This window comes from Halichoeres trimaculatus, unplaced genomic scaffold (genome assembly GCF_033239565.1).
Source record: "Halichoeres trimaculatus isolate MK-OKI-2021-1 unplaced genomic scaffold, fHalTri1.1 fHalTri1_scaffold_10, whole genome shotgun sequence".
Classification (NCBI taxonomy): Eukaryota; Metazoa; Chordata; class Actinopteri; order Labriformes; family Labridae; genus Halichoeres; species Halichoeres trimaculatus.
The window spans coordinates 24,568,260-24,584,560 of NW_027437187.1; the positions used below are offsets into that span (position 1 = coordinate 24,568,260).

General features: G+C 40.7%; 1 protein-coding gene across 2 annotated transcripts in view; it reads right to left on the reverse strand.

The window, feature by feature from the left end:
* The window catches only part of znf469 (zinc finger protein 469), a 214,936-nt gene extending 199,196 nt beyond the window's left edge, over positions 1-15,740 (reverse strand). For both annotated transcript variants that reach the window (XR_012598880.1, XM_074677297.1), the window contains exons 1-2: positions 15,096-15,740; positions 9,368-9,417 (exon numbers count right to left, since the gene is read on the reverse strand). The gene's annotated coding sequence lies outside the window, so the exon portion shown is untranslated. The remainder of the gene's footprint in view (positions 1-9,367; positions 9,418-15,095) is intronic.
* Between the last annotated feature and the right edge of the window lie 561 nt (positions 15,741-16,301).

Here is a 16,301-nt window from a genome sequence, read left to right on the forward strand (position 1 = left end):
TGTGTTTACTTCTCATTTTTTACCATCTTTCCCTGTTACAGCCGGTCTGAACGGGCTTGGGAAATGTGGGGAAATTTGTATCAAACACACATTAGATGACTGAGAGACATCTTTATTGCATGGACAGAGTTAATGCAGAAAACAAATAAATAAATGAAGGATATTAGGGGCTGGCCTCCTCAGGATGCAAAACAAAGTGAAATTCCAACTTAATCCTGACTTCCCTTCCTCCTGTCATGCAGCACAAGTACATCTGGCCCAGGAAATCTGCAAGCTGTTACTAATTGATCTCCCTCTCGCTCTGCCATTTATTTTCCAATCTTTCCTCTAGGACATTCGTCTCTCACATGAATATATAATCAGAAGCACAGCTTGTCTGTCTCTTACTTAAGGATTTAGAGCAGGAAATGACCAAGATAAGTTGACTGTGATGGGATAATAACCAGGTTCTTACAGGTAATGATCAGGTCCACTTGAGCTTTAAGTCCTCCCTGTCACAGTGCGTTGTGCTGAAGTGCAGTTTAGGGCAATGAGTGACGTTCAGAAGAGTTTCAAAAGGATTTTACTTTCTGTGTTTATGCAGGAGTGAAACTAGAACACGGCATGAAGACGGAGTAAGCTGAGACACATAAAGAAAGATGACATGATGGATCCTTTCCAGTCGCAGTGAAAAATGCTCCATAAGTGCACTGAGTGTCTACCCCCTTGTGGACAAAAAGCAGATTGCTCAGTCTTGTGCAACATAAAAAGAAGCAGCAGGAATTCCCTCTTTGAGACAGGATATGATAGAAAGGATAAAAGCAAACTAAAATAAGATTTAAACCCTAATCCCACTGGATGTTGAATAAATACACTGGGAAGATGTAGAGGTGCAGATGGTTTTGCTAAGACATGAATGCCAAGGTATGCGAGTCATCTTCTTCTGCCATCACTGTTCTTGTGAATACAACTGTCAGGTTAATCTGCGTTTACCTGAGAAGCCAAACCCTTTGGCTTCCACATTTATGCCAAGCAACACAGAAACCCTGTAAAAGCTGCCAGCACCAATCCCTACAGGCACAACGCTGGGCACAGCAGCACTGTGCAATGAACCAGTTAACCCTCAGCAGCAGCAAATCACGCTCGTATCTCCAACACCACAACGTGCTAACTTAAGACAGCAAGTCCAAGTATAGCAGAAGTACCCTCACTCTCGGTTTCCTTCACTCACCCCTCCCCGTCCCATCGGTCTGGCAGAGGGTGAGGTTGGCACCAAGAACTCCACCAGGAAATGAGAGGAAAAGAGATTTCTTTGAACCAAATCCTGAACTCAGATCAGGTCTTTGCACACGAAGGTAGTTAAGTGCATGCTGTGAAGAGGTGCTAAATAGTTCTGGCCACCTTTGGTAATGTGGTCAGACTCTGATAGTGATCTCAGAGCGATCGCTTACACAGCAATCTCAGAATAAATCAGCTATCATCTGACTAACGTTTAGCTTCTTAGGGTGACAGCCAGGATTTTAGGGTTTCCTTTGTAACGAACAGGTCTGAACATCCCGGCCAAGATTTTCTCTTCCAGCCCTGGTCATGGTTTTTCATCAGACCAAAACTTGAAATGAAATAAAAGAGTTTGAGTGAAGGGACCACATCAACCACTGGATATCTTTTTCCTCAAACAATAGCAGATGAGTTCCAAGACTGCCAATCTGCCAGTGTGTTCCACCTCTTTTATCCTCCACACAGTCTGCAGAAGAAGAAAAAGAAGTCTGCTCAAAAATGATTGTTTAATATTACTCAGACAGACTACAAACGGAAACCAGATCGCTTCCAAAAATACCAAATATCTGGTCCCCTGCCTCCAGGTTGTGCATTCATGTGTAGATATCTGTTTAGAGAGATTATGACTCACTGTGGCACAGACTTGGCAGAGGGGATTAACCAAAGCTTCTCTTGGCACACCTCCCTCTGCCAGGATGTATTCTATTTGCTCATTCAGCCTTCACAATGAAAGGTTTTTTTTTTACTTTACTCAGCCAAGTTGAAGTCATTACTCTAACTCACAGCTTAACAGAGGACATTCTGCTCATGAATACCTGGATGAGACCAGAGATTAAGTGTTGCTTACTCAAGATTCTTAGTTTGAAGTGGTGTCAAGAGTGGAACACAGATGATGTAAAGTACAAACTCATATTTCAAAGCCGCAACCATCTAATGTGTCAGCGTCTTGGTTTAATCAGGAGCAGACGGATTATATTATATTATAGGCCATTAAAATGCACTCTGTGATGAAGACTATGTAAGTGGTGCTGTTCATTTTCCTGCACATTGAAAGTCAGGGTGTAGTTCTTAGAAAGAAAACGTCTGTGCCAAATCTGATTTTTTGGATGAACTAAGGAGAACAGCTCACTATCATTCTAAGTTTTATACAAGAGAAAACAAACTATATAATGGTTAAAAAAAATAATAAACAAAACAAGATTAAAAAAATGACTGGAAGGATTCTTCTAAAAGTGTAGATGACAACACAAAAAGTTGAGTCTTCTATGACACATAAAGCTGCAATTATAAGACACCTTGTGCCCATCCAAAGCAGCACATCTTAGCCACGCACTGAATCTGTACATATGGATATAAGAAGTTTATTCATATGAAAAAGTACTAATGATTTAGGGAGATACAAAATTCATCATATGTAAATGAAAATATCAAATACATGAACTTGAAATTATTTACATTCCATAATGAACAAAAAAAGTTCTTGTGCATTTTTGTGCTAAATTCCTTATCGTTTAAGAGTAGGACCTAATATTATTTAGAAAACTGTTTGACAATTTAGGCTACAGTGATTAGGTCTGCTTTTCTTACTGAGACATGTTTTGATTTCTATCTTCAGCAGGTGGCATATATTGAAAAACCTTGACTCAATCCAGCTTTTTAAGTTTGAAAAAGGCAAATAGGTGGGCTTTTAGCCACTTTAATAGACTGCCACAGGGTGCTCATCTGTTGGTCAAGCCAGCCATTACGTGGGCAAAACTTATAACTTTAATATTCAAAAAAGAAAAAAATTAGTTATTTAAATTTCACCCTTTATACAGACACTCAAACCGCTATTTAAACCAGGCTGTATCTGTTTTTCTCTTGTTCACATTAACCCTACCATTTTTTTTTTTTTTTTATTGACCAAAACATAGAAAATAAAAAAAGCTAACAGTCACCTTCATGAGTTTCGGGGGCCATTTTAAATAGGACTTCAGCATTAACAGATTACATCAGAGCCCTGTGGTTCCATTTTTTGTTTCGCCTGTCAATAAGTTACTTCCTCTGTTTGTTGCCCCCTCTTCAGTCCGTAACCAAACATTTATGGAGACTTCTAATGAAAGGTCCCATGTTATGCAAAAATCACTTTGTTAAGTCTTTTAGTGAAATTTGTGGGTCTTTGGTTTCCCTCCCAGCCCACAAAATATGATATTTAATGACAAAACCTGCATTTAGTAGTGCTTGTGACTGTAAAATCCTGACCTAAAACGAGCTGTTTGGATTTGGGGGATTTGCCGACGTCAGCAATTCCCTTTTTTGACCAATCAGGAGCAAGTTTAACCTGATTGGTCCACCGCAGCAGATAACCCCACCCCTACCAGCCCACTCCTCTGCGTGTGGCGCCGCGCTCAGTGATGCGGAAGAGTGGGGTGGTATCAGCGAGGCTCATTTACATATGAAGGTCACGCCCACTAAATCAGACCGTTCAGAACAGAGGGGCTATGAGAGCCTGAAAACAATGCTGCTGTGCTTGATTTATTGGCTTTTTGGACCAAAACATGTTACTACCATTTAATGAAGACATCACTGATCCGTATTAAACTGCAGAAGCATAATATGGGACCTATAAAAAAATGACTGTGTGTATAAGGATAAGGATCTCTTTCTACTGTCAGAAAACCCAGGCATGCACTGTTTTGGTTAGCATGTTGAGGATGGTAAACCCAAATTTTTCAAGTATCTGAACCGGAGAGCATTAAAAACATTTTTGTATAAAAGCAACTCTTTCTGAAGATGGTCTCATTAATAAAAGACACTCTCAAAGCAACTCAATATCAAATAAAATCCAAAGATGATTAACTTAAGTCAGTTAAAGATGGGTGCTGCTGCAAACAAAAGGTCATTATTGTAAAATTCAAAGATTGTTGATGGAAAAAAAAAAAAAGCAGCATGGATGGGTACAGCTAAATGAGCCTTTAAATTACTGTGGATGTGTTCCTGTAACACAGACACAGTGGGTACCTGTAATCCAGTGCCAGTGTTTTGATGGGGTTCAAACAGCACCCAAGGGAAAGACTCTTTCACCAAAGCTCACCACAAAACACATAAATAACCAGAATAATTACTTTTCCAATCCCCAGTTTAAAGCATGTGACCACACCAAGGCCAGCAAAGGAGACTTGGGATCTGGGGATCTTGAAGCAAATCAAATTCAACACCCTCTTTCCTGGGAGGGTCCTAGGGTCTTTGTTATCTGCCTTCAAACCAGAATGATTCATCAGTTGTCTTATGGATGTTGTTGCTGGCTGTGGGAAAATGTTCCTCCACAGCCCTGAAGTAGGTCGAGGATAAATACCTTTTATATCACTGTAACCCCAAATCAAAATCAAGAGCGCTTTCTGTGTTGATCGTTTTATGCCCTGGCATTCTCATACTGAAGGCGTTTTAGCTTCAGTCATGAAGTGATGAAGACAACGCTCCAGAGCTTTCACCCCAAGCCCCCTCCCCTTCCCTCCCCAGAAACAAACACACATTCACATAAAGAAAGCCACTGGCTGTCAATCATTTTAAGTGACCCGGCCCCCTCATATCCCATAAACCCAATCATCAGTGATCGTCAGCCGGCAGGTCTATAAAGCCTGGTGTTTACCCCGTCTAGACAGAGCAGGGGACTGGCATCTGAGCGGTATATTGCACCCAGTTTAACCACAGATGAGGGCTTCACTGTCATTTAACACCATAAATCAGCCCCCTTGCACATAAACAGACTGTAAGGTTTGGATGTTGGGAAACCAATTTGCAGAGCGATCTGAAAACAAAGTCAAAAAGCATAAGAAGCTCCGCAGAGGAATTTCCTTTTGATCAAACACATTAGCACGCTTGAGTCCTGAGGCTAAACTGTGCAGCGCAATAAATCATCAAGCTGAGGCAACAGTATAGTTCCTGTGTCTCTCATGCTTCGAATGGTGCTGCGCTGTGTTTTTAAGGGTCATGGAGAAATCAAGACAAGGTCGTTTTGTTTCCGAGCTGAAGGTGACCTGAGCAATGTGACACCACCAAACATTGCATAACATAAACGGAGCTAAATTTCACCAGTATCTTGGTAAATAGGAATAGCTCCGACTGTGGGTGAGTGCCTTCCTCTCTAAAACACAAATATTATCCCCCTTTAACTGGCGAAGCACAGACAGAGACACACTGTGCTAGGCCTCTCCTCAGTGTTTCCAGCTGAAACCTCACTCAGACCTCAATTTAGCATGGCCTGCAGTGATGCCTGGAAAAAATTATGCCACCACACGTATTATCATATTAATTACCACAGTGTATTTTCGCCCACCAGGAGTAGAGAGAATCCCAAAATAAAGAATTGCAAAAACGAAAATGCCGTCTAACCAGAGGAATTTGTTTATGAAGAAGTTTAGACTTTTAAAAAAGAGTTGAGAAAAAGCCTTAAACAGTGAGAGAGTCTTTTCAAAACACATTTTCCAAAGTGGCTTTAGAAAAAAAATGACTAATTCAGCATCAAGTATGAACATCTGCTGGAGGATGGTTTAACACGCAAAACTGTGTTGGTGCTTTTCAAGAACTTCCTTAACTAAATATAAAGCTTTTACTGTATATATGGGATTGTGAAGACATAAATAACATCTCTGGGAGGGAGTTTAACCTCCACACAGCTATGACAAGGCAACCAAACAGTACAGCTGCCATTACTGCGATGTGGACTGATAACACATATCTCATCTACAGCCTCTCGACTGGAACCACTGCCATGTCACTGGGAGGAAGTGGACATGTTATTGTTACGACCTCAAAGGCTTTGGGTGGTCCATGTTCGGACACACAAACACGTGTGACAGAGGAGGAGACAAGAAACATCAGGAGAGCACAAATATTACTATTCAAAGAGAAAACGCTCTCTGAACACCTGCCATTTCCTGTTAGCTGACAGAAGGATTCTGCAAAAACAAAATACCTATGAGTGAGACCTCCCTGGACAAAAAGCAGGACACTCTCCCTTTTCTAGACTATCGGAGCATTGGTATCTTTGATCCTCGGGTTAAAAATCCTACTTTTTGAAATCATAGAAGTATTTGCTTTACAAACTTTCTCCATGGAAAATCAAGGCCACTCCTGCAGAGAGTACCACCTTGGAGGAACTAAAAGTTTAATTTGGGGTCCCTCAAGGTTTAACTCTGGGCCCTTTATAATTCATTTTTAATATATTACATAATTTGTGTGCTCCTGATGCTTTTTTTCTTTAATGATGCTATGAAGGGGATCTGGTTTAATTGGACTGCCTCGCCACCTTCTGGCCCGGAATCTCATGCACACTGTCGTGAAGATGTGCATTTTATTCAGGCGTGTGTTTGTTTTGGAACAAATTTTCTTTGTTTAAAACAACTTTTTACCCGATACAACGTATTGAGTTAAGGTATTTATCTTTAAAGTATAGTAGCGCTGTTGTTGAACATTGAAACGTGACAACAAACAAACATAAGTTAGTACTTTACATCAGTAGCTGACTATATGTAGCGCTACTAACAGCCCTGTGCAACGACTTATCTGTAGGTTAACATGACAACAAACACAGATCTCTCTCTCCTCACTTCTAAACTTTGTCAGCCGGTGTGGTGTTGTCATGGAGACTTAAATCAAATCAAATCAATCAAATCAACCAGTCCTGTTCAACCTGATCAGCAAGCTTCTACGTAGCATTTTGAAGTAAGCTGTAACCTGTAATATTGGAGCTGATACGCTCATTTTTAAGTGTAGATTACAATTAGGCATATCTGGAAGGAAGACTTATTCAAGTTTACTTTGAAACCCCTCATAGCCTCTTTAAACTAGCTAAATGTTTGTCAAACAAGTACTGGAGACTGCTAGTGCAGCTACCACAAAATACAGCTTCAACAGAGACTTAAAATAGGCACGAACAAGTAACAATTCTTCTATGGACACATACCTACAAATGGACAAAGACATACTTTGAGTCTTCTACTCACAGAGGATGGGAGCTGGATGTGAGATTCACCATGTCTGCAGTAAATTCAGACCTGTCCAAACAACAACATGTTTAACCATGCCTAGGAGGCAGCAGGACAGAGCTGATCCCCAAACAAAAACTCAAAGCTGAGCACACAAGCATGACAAATCTAAGAAAACACAAAGGTGCTACTCCCAGCCGGTCTCTGCTTAGACTTTGGCTTCCTTACTCTGAGATTATACCTCTAAAATCTGTAAATCCAGGCCCATTAGCAGCTTGGTAATGTGTGTGTGGTGCCGTTTTAGTGCTGCAACCAAAGCTGTTGGGTCCACATTGCTTTGTTTTAAAAACAATCCATCAGCAGCCAGCAGAGTGAGACATTACTGTATCCAGTTACCAGGAGTGAAACTACAAACCTGATAGCACACAGGTCTCACGCGCAGACAGGAAAACACCCACCCTCACACACACACACACACACACACACACACACACATACATACATACACACACACACACACACACACACACACACACACACACACACACACACACACACACACACACACACACACACACACACACACACACACACACACACACACACGCACACACACATCGACTCTAACAAACCTTTACAGCTGTCCTGAACCCTTTTTGTCATGCCCACGCACACATTTGACACTCACAAACACACATGCAGACAGACAAATAGTGGCAATCAGGGGGTGGATGTCAGCCCCCAGACAGGAACTGCTCCCAGCATGTGTAGAGTAGCTCATAAATCACTGCTCACATTGGGGTAATGATGCATTGAGAAGGAGAGGTAATGCAGGGCCTTTCTGAGGACCACACTGTAACATTTAAAGCTCTGCCTCCTGTCAGCACTCAGCAGTGCTATCATTAACAACACTATCACTGTGAACGGCTCTGACATAATCTCAACGTGAGAGAAATGCACAAACACACATTAGGTTGGGTAAAGTTTGTAAAAGTTCTTATGCTACAGTGCCTGCATTGCTGCTCAACGTTTCCCGTCAGTCATATAAATGTGATTTGAAGTTTTGAGCCTGGTAGCTTTAAACTTCATGCTAAGGTTTTTGATCTAAGTTTTGTAATTGTGTGTTTTATACTGCATCAAAATATATATCTGAAGAAAATGAAATTGTTCTTCATAATAATAATCATTCTTCAGAATTTCTGTGAGGTTTCAGCCGATTGCTTCTGTTAGTGCTGTGATCTGTTAAGTGTGTAAGAAAGACCTCGAGGCCTGAACAAAGTTGATCCTGAAACTGATTTGAAACCTGGTGTTCATATTCTGTAGATATCCCCCATGTTAATCTAATCAACTTTGTATTAACCTGCAATCCTGGGGCTTTTTGTTTTCTCAGGGGGAGAGCTGTACATCCTACCTGGTAGTAATTTAAAGATTTAACTTGATAAGCATACAAACAGCTCTTCAGGGCTAATCATAAAATCAGATGGGGATCAGCAGGCGTTCAGACACACATGGTAGCTCAAAAATGAGAGTTTCTGAATACTGGGCGATTAATCTAATTTAGACTCAGCTTTTTATGATCTAAAAACAAAACAAAATCACCTGTAAGCAGACCTGCATCCTCTACTTACAGCGTTTCACCTTTACTATACCACTGCCCCCTAGTGGCAGGCTGTTGCATCATACACCAACTCTGTTGGAAAAGATGTGCTGCTCTGGTGCAGGTATGACTATAGACATGTGCAGAGACCACTTTGTTAAACTGTCCGCTAACAAAAACTGAACAAGAACTTGAAAAAAATCTGTGGCACTCTTGGAGCAACAAGGTGATCTGGATGAAAACGTCTGGGTGTAGCACTGCACCGTTACATTCTGGACATCATGTTCCCCCATGGCAGACGGAAAAATCATCTTTCCAAGAAGAAGACTCACGTCAGCTCCCTCACAGTAAATCTTTAACTCTGTGCTCAAACTGAACGCTCTCAAGATAAAAGCCCTCTCCTCAGCTCTCAACAAAAAAGGTTTGTATGATTTTGGAAATGCCAGATGATAAAAATTTGGCAGTAGCTGAAACACACATAAAGCACTACAGTAACACACAAGAGAACTCACAATGCTCAATAACGTCAATAATTTCTTGTACTTACTTTCTGTGTGGTTTGTCTCTCCACTGTCGCTCTGCTGCCTGGTCACTCTCCTGTCAGGGACAAGAGTAGAAACATATTTACACACTCAGACAGAAGAGCAAGACGAGACAAAGGAAGGGTTCACACATTCTTTATCTTGATCAAAAACAAACAGAACTGGATGATACCAGAGAAATTTCTAATTAAATAATCACTCAGATGATCCCAACAAAGCACATCTCCTAATCCCAAAGTCTCATCCCTCTCCATGAGAACCCAAACCATCAAACAGAAGATTGCTCCAGTGCTTTTTGGATCCACTTCAAAGTCAATTGACAAAGTTAAATATCTCTGGCTAGATAAACAATGCAAGGATTCAAAACAGTCAATCAGGAAAATGACAACAGAGGAGCCCAGCCCATCCAAACACTGGATCAGTGTCACTGGAAAAGCTCATGTGTGAACATATGAGCTGCATATAAAACAATGATTAAAGAAATATTATTGCCACGATCCAGCACTGATATAAAAGCAGAAGAGAGGAATGTTTCAGATTGGTGCTTAAAGCCGCAGAAAGCACGTTGTGTCAATCAAACACAAGAGTTCCCCCTAAAGTCAGAGAGCCAATGAAAACACAGTCGCTCAAACAGATTCTTACTGTTTGTTCTGAATCTGCGCCCGCGCTATAGACTGAGGGAAGGACATGTGTTCTTAAGAAGGGCTTTAAACATTGTTTTCTTCCTATTCATGCATTCAATAAAAGACAATAACTTATTTATAGGAGAAATAACAAGCTTTATAATAAAAGATAGAGGGAAACAGCAGAATATTTGTTTAAGTGCATTCAGCTGGCAGGATTCTAAGTTTTGGAAACTCACAAGGAAATGAGAGACATTTATATCAATCCTGTTCAAGCTGTTTCTGCTGCGTGGACACAAGCATTACTTATCCCAGTATGCAAGGCTGCTTCAGTTAACCTTTGGCTGAGGAGCAGCAAACTTCACCAATTGCTGTATTGAAGCATAAAGTAAGGTATTAATAGAAATGTTGACAGTGACTCAAAACTAGAACAACTTGGATCCCAAACTTGATTTTAACAGAGGTCAGTCCAACTGGAGGGTGTCATTCTGAGATTTATCGCTGCTGGAGTTTGTCAAAAGAGTCGTAAATAAGAGGAAAGTAAATTCAAACCTTGAAAGGAAAGTCCGTATCACTTTTGAAATGGGTTTAAAATGGATTTTCGAGGTTGAATGCGAATCTTCATCACATGAGAACGTGTTGTGGCTCGAAGAACAGTAATTTGTTTTTCCACAGAGAGCTAGATTCAACATGAGCTGCATCTTGTTTTAGTAATAAAAACATTCAGTTTAAGAAGAAGAAAAAATCAAGGCTAATACTTGTATGTTCATACAGAGGAATCTTACAGCTGACCAAAGCAGAAATACCACTGTTTCCTCAAGGAAGAATATCATCTGCTTGCATTTAGCTGATATCTGATGATTCGTTTTCATGGACAGGAGATCCCCCCCTGGAGCTACCCAATTATGAAATATCAGCGCAAAGAAACGAGGACCCTACACAGTCGACATGAAACTCACGCTCACAAGGGGACTCGAGGTCATCTCAGTTTCTCGAGCTACGATGGTAAAAGACAACAGCAACATGTGGAAAACATTGTGGCCAATTAGAGTACAGTAGTTGAGACACTTAAACAAGCTATGCAATATGTACACAGGAAGAGACGCAGCATGCATCTGGGTCCAGAGCAACACAGGAGCATGGAATTGAAGGCAAACAAATTAGAGTCAAGGTAAAACATGCTCTTAGATGCAACTGGTCAAAAAAGATGTGGATATACATGGTATGTAGAGTTGGCATTCAACTGAGGAAAAAGTAAACATCAAAACTGTTAGTTGTTTGCTTTTCAGTCGTTTCAAATCGGTATGAGGACTTGATTTATACTTGTGCTTGCTAAGGGTCTACTGATCGCATCAACTGACATTTTTATTATAGTTTCAGAAAAAATAAGCCCTGATATTGTCTAAATTTGTCTTTCACACGTCAAATGAACAGCTGGAGACTTTCTTGTTGGACATGCAGTGTTGTTGAGAAACCCTGGCTTTGGTTAATGTAAGAGAGGCCTTAGTCTAGTCAGAGGGCTTGCGGTCCACGTACTTCTTAGATACGCACTCAATACTCTGGGAATTCTTGGACTCATGCAACTGAAAGTGAAGAGGACAGAACTCCACTTAATCTGAACTATGTCATCACCCAATGCATTCAAAGCCCCAGAAACAAGGCTGATTTGTGTCTTTATAATTTGGGTTATTAGCCCCTTTGGTAACAAATTTCCATCATCTTTTGAGATATTTGCCACTTTGTTTTGTGGTTGAAAATATTTGCTTTGCTCCAGGACTGAGCTGAAACCAGTAGGTGCTTTTGGCTTCAAACTATCATCCTTGCTGAGTAGATATTCATACTCTTTATAGATCCTCCTCTAACAAAATGACATCCTTTCAATCAGGCTTTACTGCTTGAGCCTGAATTCATTTTGACATGAGTAGGAACACAGTACAAATGTTGTTCTTTAAAGTGTGGACTATAAAGGCATTATCTTGTTGCATGCATGTGGTTTAAATTAAGGTGGATTGGCTGCACTCTGCAGAGCTGTGGAAAGCTGTTATTTTCAAAGGCCCACGGGCCTCCTCTTTTAGGGTCCATGAACTGTACATTGTAACTTTCCCTGAGCAAACACAGAGATGTATCTCTGGAACAGACAGAACAAATTTGGTTAAGCATAAACACTGGATACTTGAGGACAGACTCTAGCACCACGTCAGTGCAGAAAAGTAATACTAAGCCAAATAACTGCTGCCAAAGTCTGCATAACAACCCGCTCTTATCAAAACTGATCCGAATTTTATACTTTGGTTACCATGAACCGTGCAACATATAGTCCTCACACTTGCTTTTCATTTTCAGGCAGGAAACCAAATATCTTCAGCCTCCTGCAGTCAGTGTTGGTGATTCCCAATGCTGCCTGGTGTGTTCACACGCTTGTCTCAGCTGGCTGGATAATTGTTGAGCTTATCTGAGGAAGGAGCTGCTCCCTGAGCAAAAAGTTCTCAGGGTCAATTCTTCTCAACTGAGATCAAAAACAAATACAACATTCTCAGGGTTAACTTTGTACTCTGACGACACCAACAGAGGCAAAACACAAAATAACAGAGCCAACAGATGCCCTGAATGATAAGTGAAAATGTGATTATGAGAAAGTCGATGCAGTGATTTGGAGCTTTGGTGAGGAATTTTCTTTGTATTTCTTAAAAAAAAGAAAAAACAACCTGGGAAGAATTATGTTAAACTTATAAACAAAGTAAAACTGGCAAAGAAGCTGAAGCAACTCTAAACAGTCTGCTGCTGAGGTTTTGAGGAGAAGACTAAAAACAAAGAAAACAATACTCCCCTATCCAAAATAAAAGGTTGCCAAAAAATCAAAACATGGCGATTCAAGTTGGTTTCCTTTCTAGGACTCCTCTCCTCCTTTTTCCCTTTACTTTGGTCTCTCCTTCACCACTGACGCCTATAGCATCCCACTAGCATCACAACAGCACGCCAGAGACGAGCCGAAAAAATTGCCAAACAGTTTGTCTGTCATTTGATCACACTGCAAGCTCCTCTCAGCGGAAAATGGGGGTGAGACTGTTTTTGTGTTTTCACGTATGCCTGCAGCTGTTTTCTCCATTTCTGCACTGCTTTTCCTGACAGAGATCATTTGGGCAGATGTACACTCCACCTGGGGCAGAACTGACAACCAGGGCTCCCCTGAGTGTATTATAGATGTATGAAACATATCCTGTCTTTAAGAACTATCAGGTGAAGGACTTTGCTGATTTAACTTAAATGAAATCCTGCCTTCAGATGCACCCTAATACCTCTGTAATCCACTTTTCCCAGAAGCTGGGCACAAGTATACACACTGTTAACTACAAATCAACTACAATACCCCTAGTGTGGAGATGTATACACAAATGTAGTGAACTAGAGGGAAGCATCTGTTCACTTCATCCCTATGATCCAGATTTCTTTCATCATTGCCAAGCAAGCCCAAGGATGTGTCTGCCCAAATCTCTGTCTTTCCTAAATCTGCCCAGCATACCCCTCTAACTACCCTCATATTATCCACTACCCCTCCCCTCATCAACAGGCTTCTGTGTCCCCTGCACTCATGCATCCAGGGGGACTCTATGACAGCCTTAGACCTATTACAGGGGCTCCTGAACCTCCCGCACTCCAGCTCTGTGCGGGCCTGTGCAGCCTGAGGCCTGACATGTGGAAGCAATCACAGCAGAGAGATGAAATGATATATTAAGCTAATAGAGAGGATCTAATGTCTAATCAAAATACATTCACTCAGCACCAGCAGTGACTTCATAGGTCAGCGTGTCGGTCTCAGAGAGGAGGCCCTGCTCTCTAATGACCTGGATTCCATGTCTTATCATAATATAAGGATGGAAGTGCCCCCATTATAAATATTTACCAAAACTACTGTTCACACAGAAACTGTCAACACTGTAGTCATCCAGCCATGCTTGTCTGTCGAAAAAAAAATGACATAGAGTTAAAAAGGAGTGACTGGATGAGATGTCTGAATTCTGATCGCTTCCTTCTTCTGCCCACTTAACCACATTGACACCTGAGTCACCCTCAGTAAAAACACAACGTGTGTACAAGGCCAATATGTTAACATGTTATCCTCTTTAAAAGGACTTTCAGAGAGAGTTGTGTTCAGCTGAGTCAGAGATTCAAATTATAGATCATTACACTGAGGTATGCAGAGTCGGTTTGTAATAGCCGGTTCCATTTCTGATTGACTACCAGACTGATGAAGTAAACAGAATTTTTAAGCTCTATTCCAGAAATGTTCATGTCCTCCTTTTAGAACAAGCAGAACAATTTTACACCAAAGCTTCAGGCGGTTCCCATGAAAAGGAAATATGTTAAGGCTCTGAAAACTCTGCAACTATTGCTACCGTCTTCCTGTCACTAGCTCCAGATACATTTTAGGGTTGATTTTAACTTCTTTTTTTTTCTTTCTTTCTTTTTTTTGCCTGGTCGTAATCTAAAACCTAAACCAAAATCAAGACTGAAAACCAAAGGGGGCCTGGCATCTGAAACAACCTGCCTCAGAAGTTCAGATTGGCAGACTCTTTGTCCTCTTTTAAATCTCTTTTCAAAACACAATATCATGAATGTGTTCGCACAGGAGATGTTATTTGAGCGTGTTTTAATCCTCTCAAATACTGTTCTTATTCTTTTTCATGCAGTATCACAGGCAGGATCTTAAATCTTCCATCTTTGGTTTTAATCTTGTCCTATTCCCTTTTACTTTCATTGTTCAAGTTATTTGTAATCCTGTTTTGAAAAGTGTTGGATACATATATCAAGTTTATTAACATTATTTTCCTTATTTTGGTATTTGCAGTAAAATACAGATTTACTTACAATAAGACTTTTGAACAGGCTTGGATGGCTTAGCATTTATCTGTAGATTTAAATACTGTCCATATTTAAAAAAAAAAAAAAACTGCAATGCATATCTAGATGTACATCGTATTTTTTCACCCCAACACCCACCACAGCACAGTACACCTTCGTAGTGATTTTTAAGAAATCAGTCCCCCTTCCTCACAGCAGGATATTTCAAACTTAGCTTAAATAGCCTAAAGACCTTTTCTAGAATTCTTACCATAACTCCTGTCAAGAGAGGGCACCACGAAAATCCGAGGACAAATTCCAAAGAAGCGCTGGAAACCAGGGACCTGAGAGCGACACGTGGGAGTTCAGGCCATCAGGCTACGTCCTGACGCAACCGGGAAAGTGGGAAACTGCATATATTTTTACACGTTTACGACTATTATCTGCACAACACCGCAGTTTTGAGTCACTTAAAACAATGTATTCTGAAACCTCCGGCCATAGTGAAGATATTAAAGCCCGTTTTAATTGGCGCACAGGTTTCATGTCTGACCATGCGTCCACTTGTTTGCCGGTTTTCCTGGTGCGTGTTGACGAAAGTATTAAGAGTAGAGGGGAGGGGGCTCGTTATTGAAAATGCCCGACTACGCGTGTACAAAATGCACGAGTGCCGAGCGGTCTTCGCGTTTAAGTAGGCCTACAGGCACTACATTCACATCATTTTCAGGACAGAAAAAACTACACAGTACTTCAACGTCGTAGATGTAAAAGGCAAGAACATGCATGTGAATATTATGTCCCAGAGCAAAACCTTCTCAAAAATGGACTTCTTTTGCAAAATTAAAGGTTTCTCAAAAAGTAACGCAATAGTTATTTTCCCTAGTAACTAATTATATTTATGAATGAGTATTTCCGTCACTCACTAAGTTTATATTTGGGAAAAGTAAGGAGTAACTATCAATAGTTTTTTTTAAAGTATTTTTCCCAACACTGCAGAAGACACAGGTGTGTCAGGGAGACACAGGTGGAACTAATGAGGTGCAATCAAAGAGGACATGAGCAGGAAGTAAAGCCAAACCTGACACACGGGGCGTGAGAACTACAAAATAAAATAGGAAACACTTCAGACTTGCACACACACACACACACACACACACACACACACACACACACACACACACACACACACACACACACACGAAATACCCTACTAGAAAACGGGATGGATAAAATAACAACTAATAATAATAAATAACAACTAAGGTACCAAAAAGAGAGGAAACAAACTGTTGAGGGAAGTTAGCTGTGTAGAGGTAAAATGGGGTCTCCATGACACGACTTCACATCTAATCTCAAGCACATATGTGACTGTCTACACCAACCATCCTTTTCAAATTTCTGTTATAGGTATAATATGTGATTGATAAACACGGATGCCAAAAGAAGAGGAAATTCTATTGTCTGTACCATATATGTC